The following is an 8349-nucleotide window of genomic DNA, read 5'->3' on the forward strand; positions in this document are numbered from 1 at the left end:
CTAGGCGGCGTCGACGAGGTGGCTGTGACGGTGCGGCGATGGGGTCGGGGTCGCTCGACCCCAATCCAGTCGGGAGGGAGGGAGGAGTGAGTGGGGGTCGTGGGGAACGATGGGGGGAGTGGGGGATGACGCTAGGGTTCGGTCGCCCCAGGGGGTGCTGTAGGCACCAGCTGGGCCGGCCTAGTTGGCCCGATGGCCTGCTGGGCCATGGTCCAGCGGGGGGGGGGGTGTCTCTTCTATTTCTTTTTTTTGTTCTTTGTTAGTTTTGTTTTCTGTTTTTATATTTCCTTTTCTTTTATTTTTTTATTTGTAGTTTCATTTATCTTTAGTTTTATAAAATTTACCCCTAGTGCCTAAATTTGTACTTATCAACAAACTATTGTGGGATTAATTATTAACCCATAATAAAATAGTTTTAGCATTCTATAAATTCAATAGGCATTTGTTTAATTGTTTTCACTACTGTTTTAATTGTTCTAGAGCCTTTAAACATTTTATCAAAGTTTGGTTTCTCCACCATAATTACTTACGATTTATTTGACACAACCCGAACATTTTAGTTTTAATTTTTGAAAACTTTTGTTGTTTGCCTGATTTTAAATTGAATTCAAATCGGTTTCGAACTAATGCGAGATTAACCACAGTAATCGAGGTGACGTGGCATCATTAGTGGAGGATTACTGTAGCGTAACTATCCGGGCGTCACAATTCTCCTCCACTACAAGAAATCTCGTCCCGAGATTTAAGAGGGGTGTAAGGGGGGAAGTTCTGGTTACGAAGTCTAACGGATCTTCTCATCTTTGGTTGATCTTTCGAAGAGGTTGATCCCTTTCATTGATTTCTTCATTTCTCTACTTCAAGTTGTCATCCTTTCTTCGGGATCTCCATCGTCCTACGAACGTGACCAAGGGGAAAAACTCCGGAAGAATGCATTTGCACAAAGCTGGGCATCTGACGGTGAACTCAATGGGAAATACACAAGGTACCCCACGAGTTATATTTCAGTGAATTTGTTGAGTGCAATAGACGATTGTACCAAAGTTTCAAACGGTTAGGCAATCGTTCGATGCCTGAAACAGGGCGTGAAAGGGGTTCAAAGCAACGAGAATAAGTATTGCGTTTGATACCAGATTAGATCACCTCTAGGAAGGTGGTTGGTGATCTTCATATGAAGCCAATCGTGAGGAATAAATTCAGAGATATGGGTGTACCGGAGAGTCAGGTTCCGATCCAGTGGACCTGTGGGTTATGGGACCACCATGTGGGTTAAAAGTAGGAAGGGGGCTGACATCTTGCACGGTCACGATAGCAAGGCAGGTCAGAGGGTAGTCTGTTAGTTATGTCGGCAACAACATCGATACCAAGGGCGAGGGACGAAGAGAACCATTTCTCTGCTCGTTGAACGAGGCGGACCATTAGGCAAAGTTCTCGTCCATCGGTGGCTACCGAAATGTCATCAACAATAGTAACAGGTTCTTGCTGACAGAATTGTACACCGAGGAGTTTACATAAGCAGTAGAATATTGCTGCTTAGATCATATAGATCACAAGAAAGGTTCAAACAACCAATGGAAAGTAAAATATGATTATCATATTAAACAAAACAATGGAAAGGAAAACGTGTTTAAACACATAATTCAGGGATATATCCTTCCCAAGGACAAGCAGAGCATGATATCCGTGGCAGGATATAATGTAGAAAACTCTTTAGGTACGGGAGAGAATTTTCATGACATTACCCATACAACGGTGTTAGGATAAATGATAAATAAAATTTAGCATCGTGCTTCAAATGTTCCTGTTAAAAATCGGAGTACCATTGACATGCTTCGAGATAGCATTGACATGGTCTTCAGGTGAAGATCAGACTTTAGAAACACGAAGGATCCATCAGGAATAACTTGTAGATTAAGTCTTACAATTTCCTAATGGATGAACGGATAACCTTGCTGAAAAGGAATCTATAATGATAGGTCCTCCAGCCGGGGGGGGGGGTGCTAGGCATGACATCAGGTTACCGGGTCATCAAAGGATCAACGTCATAACTCTTGGAAAGTTGTCCCAACCATCATATCTGACCGAGATTCATATCCAATTGGTGTCATGATACCTCAAACTCAGGATGCCTGAGAAGAAAAGGTGCAACACAATTGACGAGTTGACATTGTAAGATTTTCAGGAAATGAACTATGGAAGCGAGTTCCGAAACAAGAGTTCATCATTAAATCAAGGAGAGGTGAGGAGGTGACTGATTGACTCAGCGACAACCCATTGACATTTCCAAAAAGGATGGATTTCCACAACTATGTGAACAAGGAGATAACATTAGCCAGATCAAATGATATAAGGAAGTATGCTCGAGGAAAACATACACCATTAAACATTGGTTGAAAGGTGCGCCCGAAATATGGGTTGGGTTGCACGACCAATGTCAGAATGGTGATGCAATAATCAATAGCCTAAGAATGAACTTTCGACCATTAACTTCAAAGAGATAGGGTTGCTAGAAGGAAAGAATCCAAACAACACCGTTCACTTGTTGGAATTAACACAGGGACCAAGAAAGAATGGTGATGGTGAGAAGTATTTCTATGTCAAGAGTTCTCAAGAGGTGGAACAAATCTCAGAACATTCTTGACATAAAGGACGGTAATACTCCAAGGTAAAGAAGAACAATTGCTGGATAGCAAGGAAACCAAGGTACAACACAAATTGTGAACAAGTTTGTGTTGGGGGGGGGGAGGCAAGAATGTTGCCGCTGATAACTCAAATCATCGAGGGACAAGGATGGTATTTCTCATCATGAATTCAATTGATATCCTGGAAGAACTCATAAGGTTGATGAGGAATTTGTCGACAGATTTCATGAAGAAGTAATCAATCAACGACGACATCAAGTCAAAAGAATGATGAAGCCAAAAGTCATTGGAACCATGGGTACGACACAAACTCGAACTCAAGCTTGTTGTTTAAGGTGAAAGGGTATGACGAGGAAAATCGACGTAAGGTTAGTTCATCGTCGAAAATTGGTGCTCCGAGAATAAGGACCAGGTAGCACCGTTAGAATCGTCACGACAATGATATAGCCAAACAGGCTAGGAATGGCGTGATCGGGTACAAACTCGTACTTATAGAAGCTTACTGAAGAGTTGTTGAACTGTAGAGCGGACTCGGTTCATTTATCGGTGTCTTTGAGTGTTCAATAACTCCGAGCCCATGAAAAATTGTAATCGGTGAGTATGTAGTACTTGATGAAGAACTCATAAGAAATTATGCAGTTCCAAGATAATCTCGAGATACCAGGTGGTAATACTCGACGACAGATCAAACTAGAAGTTGAACTGGGGTATTGCTCTATAGAAGACCAGTGCTTAAACTTGCACAGGACATGATATTTAAAGGAGAACATGGTCAGAACCACGATTGCAAAAAGGCCAGATCCTAGATATAAGGTGAACTTGTACCAAAGGAATAATTTATTTAAGAGAAGCTTTAATGATAAGATCTACATCGTGTCCATGGGCATGAACACAAGTTCAAGGTCGAATCCCACTTCTCCAATGCATAACCTTTCATTCACTTCTCACGTTCGATGAAGTTGCAGTGTTGAAATTTTATCTGGTGAAGCACCAGAAGAGTATGACTCGTGAAAACTTTCGGGTTCACACGGTTTAGAGAAGGCATATGTTCAACCCATAGGGGCTTCTTAGAAACATATACCATAAGTTTCAAGAGTAAATAACACAAGCCCGAAAGCAGAGCATGGTTGGCCAAGCAGAGGATACAACTTAACACAGGCATTATGTATCAGGGGGAGAACTCACAAGGTGATCAAATGTGAAGGACACTGTCGGATAACAATCCAACAAAGGACTTGGTGGTCCACAAAGGATCTGATACGAGTATCGGTACTCAACTAGAGGAAGAAGAATGCAAGGAGATCAGATTATAGAAACAACTAACTAACTCAATTGTCAAATGCAAAGGAATTATGATTTCCAAATCAAGGGATCAAAAGCAATGCTCTGATTAGGGATGGATAAGTGGAATAGCCTTAGGGTACAATCAATGACAATTGGATTGGTCGAGAACCAATTCCAGTTAAAAGAATGGCAGCTTAGCCGGAGAAGTAATTTATAAGGATCAATGATGATTGCGTGCATTCGCAAACATATTGAGTCAACAGACTCAAAATGATAATGACAAGGAATGTCATTAAGACTACGAGACTTATGGGATTAACCATAATGCGAGCAAGCAAGAATTTCAAGAGCCAAAGGCTCTAGAGGATTTTCGGAAGATCGAATAGTATTTTGAAGACTTTTGTGAAACTCATGAACAACTGGGGATGACCGGATACTTGACAAGTGCGGGGATTTATTTGAAGGGGTATTCATGTGGCAAAGAACTGCTAGGCAGTAGGCACGAAGTATTCTCGGAACAATAGAGAAAACTTCGGGTATCTTGTAATAACAAGAACAATGGGGAATGATCGTAAGAATGGCAAGTGTAAGTAGTTATGCATAAGGATTTATCGGTGGTCGGGAATAGCAAAAGTGATGGGCACAAAGTCTCGAGAGAATATCAAAGAGTATCTCTGAAATCTTCTGATGCAGTCGGTGACCATCTGGACTGAAGGGGCTCTCCGGGAGAAAGTATTTTCGAGAACCTAAAGTTAGTTTTTAGTAAAAATCGTTTAACCCGAATAGAAGAGGGTTCAGAATCCCAGAGTAAAGGTCGAGGAATAAAAGATCCTAATACCTCCCGATGGCGACGTGGGCCCATGGGCCACACAGCCATGTTAGTAAAAGTTTTTCAACGACTAGACTCGACTTCGGCCAAGGAGTTGGAAAAGGGGATTCCTACAGGCAGTCGGCTCTGATACCAACTTGTGACGCCCCCGATTCAATCGTACACTAATCATGCACGCAAAGGTGTACGATCAAGATCAGGGACTCACGGGAAGATATCACAACACAACTCTACAAATAAAATAAGTCATACAAGCATCATAATACAAGCCAGGGGCCTCGAGGGCTCGAATACAAGTGCTCGATCATAGACGAGTCAGCGGAAGCAACAATATCTAAGTAAAGACATAAGTTAAACAAGTTTGCCTTAATAAGGCTAGCACAAACTGGGATACAGATCGAAAGAGGCGCAGGCCTCCTGCCTGGGATCCTCCTAAACTACTCCTGGTCGTCGCCAGCGGGCTGCACGTAGTAGTAGGCACCTCCAGAGTAGTAGTCGTCGTAGCCGAAGGTGGCATCTGGATCCTGGGCTCCAACGTCTGGTTGCGGCATTCGAGAAGAAGAGGAAAACGAGGGAAAAGAGGGAGCAAAGCAACCGTGAGTACTCATCCAAAGTACTCGCAAGCAAGGAGCTACACTACATATGCATGGGTATATGTGTAAAGGGCCATATCGGTGGACTGAACTGCAGAATGCCAGAATAAAAAGGGGGATAGCTATTCCTGTCGAAGACTACGCTTCTGGCAGCCTCCGTCTTGCATAGAAGAGAGTAGATTGACGTCCTCCAAGTAGCATCTCCGAGTAGCATCGCATAGCATAAACCTACCCGGCGATCCTCTCCTCGTCGCCCTGTAGAAAAGCGATCACCGGGTTGTCTGTGGAACTTGGAAGGGTGTGTTTTATTAAGTATCCGGTTCTAGTTGTCATAAGGTCAAGGTACAACTCCAAGTCGTCCTGTTACCGAAGATCACAGCTATTCGAATAGATTAACTTCCCTGCAGGGGTGCACCACATTCCTCAACACGCTTGATCCCATTTGGCCGGACACACTTTCCTGGGTCATGCCCGGCCGCGGAAGACGACGTCGACGGGGAAGTCGTACCGCGCCGCCAGTCGAAAGCCGGCCATCCAGGCGCGTGTTCCTCCGCCGGTTTCCGCAAGGAAGTGAAGAAGCCGCCGCTAGTCTCTGCGTAAGTGTTCACTGCCTTTGTCTTGTTTTCTTCGACGAATCTTTTCCGAGTCTTTATATTTCCTTCTTTGCTTTAGGGCCCCTCTTCCTCTTGAGAGGGTCGCCGTCCCCTCTGTCGTGGGGTCGGCCAAGACGCCCGCCAATACTCGGCGGATTGACCCCGCCGCCGACGTCCGGGAGGCGACAGAGTGCAACGCACGGGAGAAGCGCGATGAGGAAGAGGCCTACCATTTGGAAAAGGCGGAGGCCGAGAAAGCGGCGGCCTCCGCCCAAAAGAAGCTGGAGGAAGCCGAAGCCGCCCCCGCAGCAAGACAGCGGGCAGAGGAGACCGCGCACCGCCAATCGGCGTTGCTTGTCGTCCCGCTGAACTCCGCGCCGCCGCCCCCGGAGTTCACGGGGCAGACTGGAGAAGTCGGCGGAGAGCACTCCGTCATGGAGAAGGACGGTGGCGAGGCCTACTTGTCGGGCACGGCCACGCCGCCACCGCCGCCTCCGCCGCATGGCAAGCAGCCGGCGGGCCCGCCCGTGCCGCCGACTGAGGATGAGGCGGTGGCGGGGCTGCTCCTTCAAGTCGTCTCACCAGCGCGCCGCCGCCTCGAGAAGGCGGTTTTGGCGCCACACCCCTTGGAAGCCGGCGCCGCCAGCTCGGCCATCCCATATGCTAAGGCAACAAGCACTGCGCCTACTAGATGGGTGCGAGGAGGCGGCGACGGTCCGCTGAACCAGGCGCTCCTGGACGTGTAGGCGAAGCTGCGAGCTGAGGGCGAAGCCATCCAGAGCTGCACCAAGGCGCATCTGGCGTCGCGAGCGTCTATCCGGGTATGTTTTCTATTTTGACTTTGTCTTTTCTTTTTCTTCTCTGTGGAGGAGGACTGCGGCAAGCTCGCCACAGAGCGCAACTTGCTGGCCGCGTAGTTGGCGGAGCAGAAGGAGCTGCTTAAGGCGGCTCAGGACGAGGCGGAGAAGAAAGAGACCGCTCTCCTGGCTGAGTTCGAGATCGAGCGCTCCTCCTGGACTGACAAGGAGGCGATACTGACTTCCGGCTACCATGAGATCGAAGACATTGTCGACGGTGAGTTTCTTTCCTTTCTTTCTTCGAACCGCCGACTGCAAGTCAAGTCAATTTCTGATTCTTTCATTTGCTTCTTCTTGTTTTGGCAGACTTCTTCCCCGGCCACTCGCAGGCGGTCACTCGAGCCATCGAGGTTGATCGCGAGGTGCGGAGGGCAAATGGCAAGGAGATCGCCGCCAACGCCCCCCTGACCGTCGATGAGCTGCTCCTGAGCATTGAGACTCGCCTGCGGCCGGCCCATGAGCTGCTGCGCCGGCTTCAACGCGCCGGGGCCCAGGCAATCTCCGCCCTGTGGCCAGGCATGCCGGCCCTGCGCACTCCCAGTCGGACTGCCAACTGGTTGGATGTCGCAGCTGGCTGTCTTGAGGCTTGGAAGGGTTCCTCGGCCCGGGCTGGAGCGCGCCAGGCCTTGGAATTCGTCAGGGCTTGGTATCCAGGGCTGGACCTGGACCGGCTGGCCGCGTTCCGGTCAGAGGCCCAGGAAGAACTGGCGGCTGTGGAAGGCGCCCTCGTCGAGCGTGCGGTGGCGATCGCCCACTACACCGACACCAGCGTCTTCGTTCCTGAGCGGGTTGCGAACGGCGAAGAGGTGCCACCGGAGTGGTTCAGGATGAACCCGGACTACGACAAGGACTCGGCGGAGGTGATCGGCTCCAGCACCAAGGAGGAAGACGAGGCAGAGGACGGAGACGAGACGGAGGCGCCAGAAGACAAAGCGGCCGACCAGCCTCAGCTCGACCGCGCCTCCAGCAATGAGCCGCGTCCGACCGGGCCGGCCGCTGCCGGACATGATCAAGCCGAGACTGCCCAGCCGGCCACTCAGGCGCCTGACACCACCGTCTCCACCAACCCTCCGAACCCGTCTACCGCCTCTTAGGCTTTATCTGCTTTCATAGTCTTTGAAGAACTTGTTAATTTGCACAATTCCACGCGCGGGGTGTATCTTGAACTTGGCCAGAGGCCTATGTTATGTAAATATCTATCCGACTTCTATATTGCCTTGCTCATTGCTCTTTTGGCTTTTTCCTTTGCCGCCTTTCCATTGTCGCCGCTTTGCCAGACGAACAACCGCTCTGCGGACTGCTGCTAGGTCAAATGCTTGGCTGCTTTAGGGAAGGCAAGTACTTGGCCTTTTTAGAGTCTTTTAACAAGTTGGATAGAAGACGGCAAGCCGACTATTCGAGAGTCAGCTGTGCAAAGAGAGGCTAGAAGCCGGCTTGGACTATGCTTATGCTTTGAGTCCTTAGACATTTTTCGTGTGTGCGCTCGTTCTTGCTTACTCTCTGGCTACCAACAATCGCTCTACGAGCTGCGGCTTCTGACAGGAGACGGCTTTA

This window comes from Triticum dicoccoides, chromosome 6B (genome assembly GCF_002162155.2).
Source record: "Triticum dicoccoides isolate Atlit2015 ecotype Zavitan chromosome 6B, WEW_v2.0, whole genome shotgun sequence".
Lineage (NCBI taxonomy): Eukaryota > Viridiplantae > Streptophyta > Magnoliopsida > Poales > Poaceae > Triticum > Triticum dicoccoides.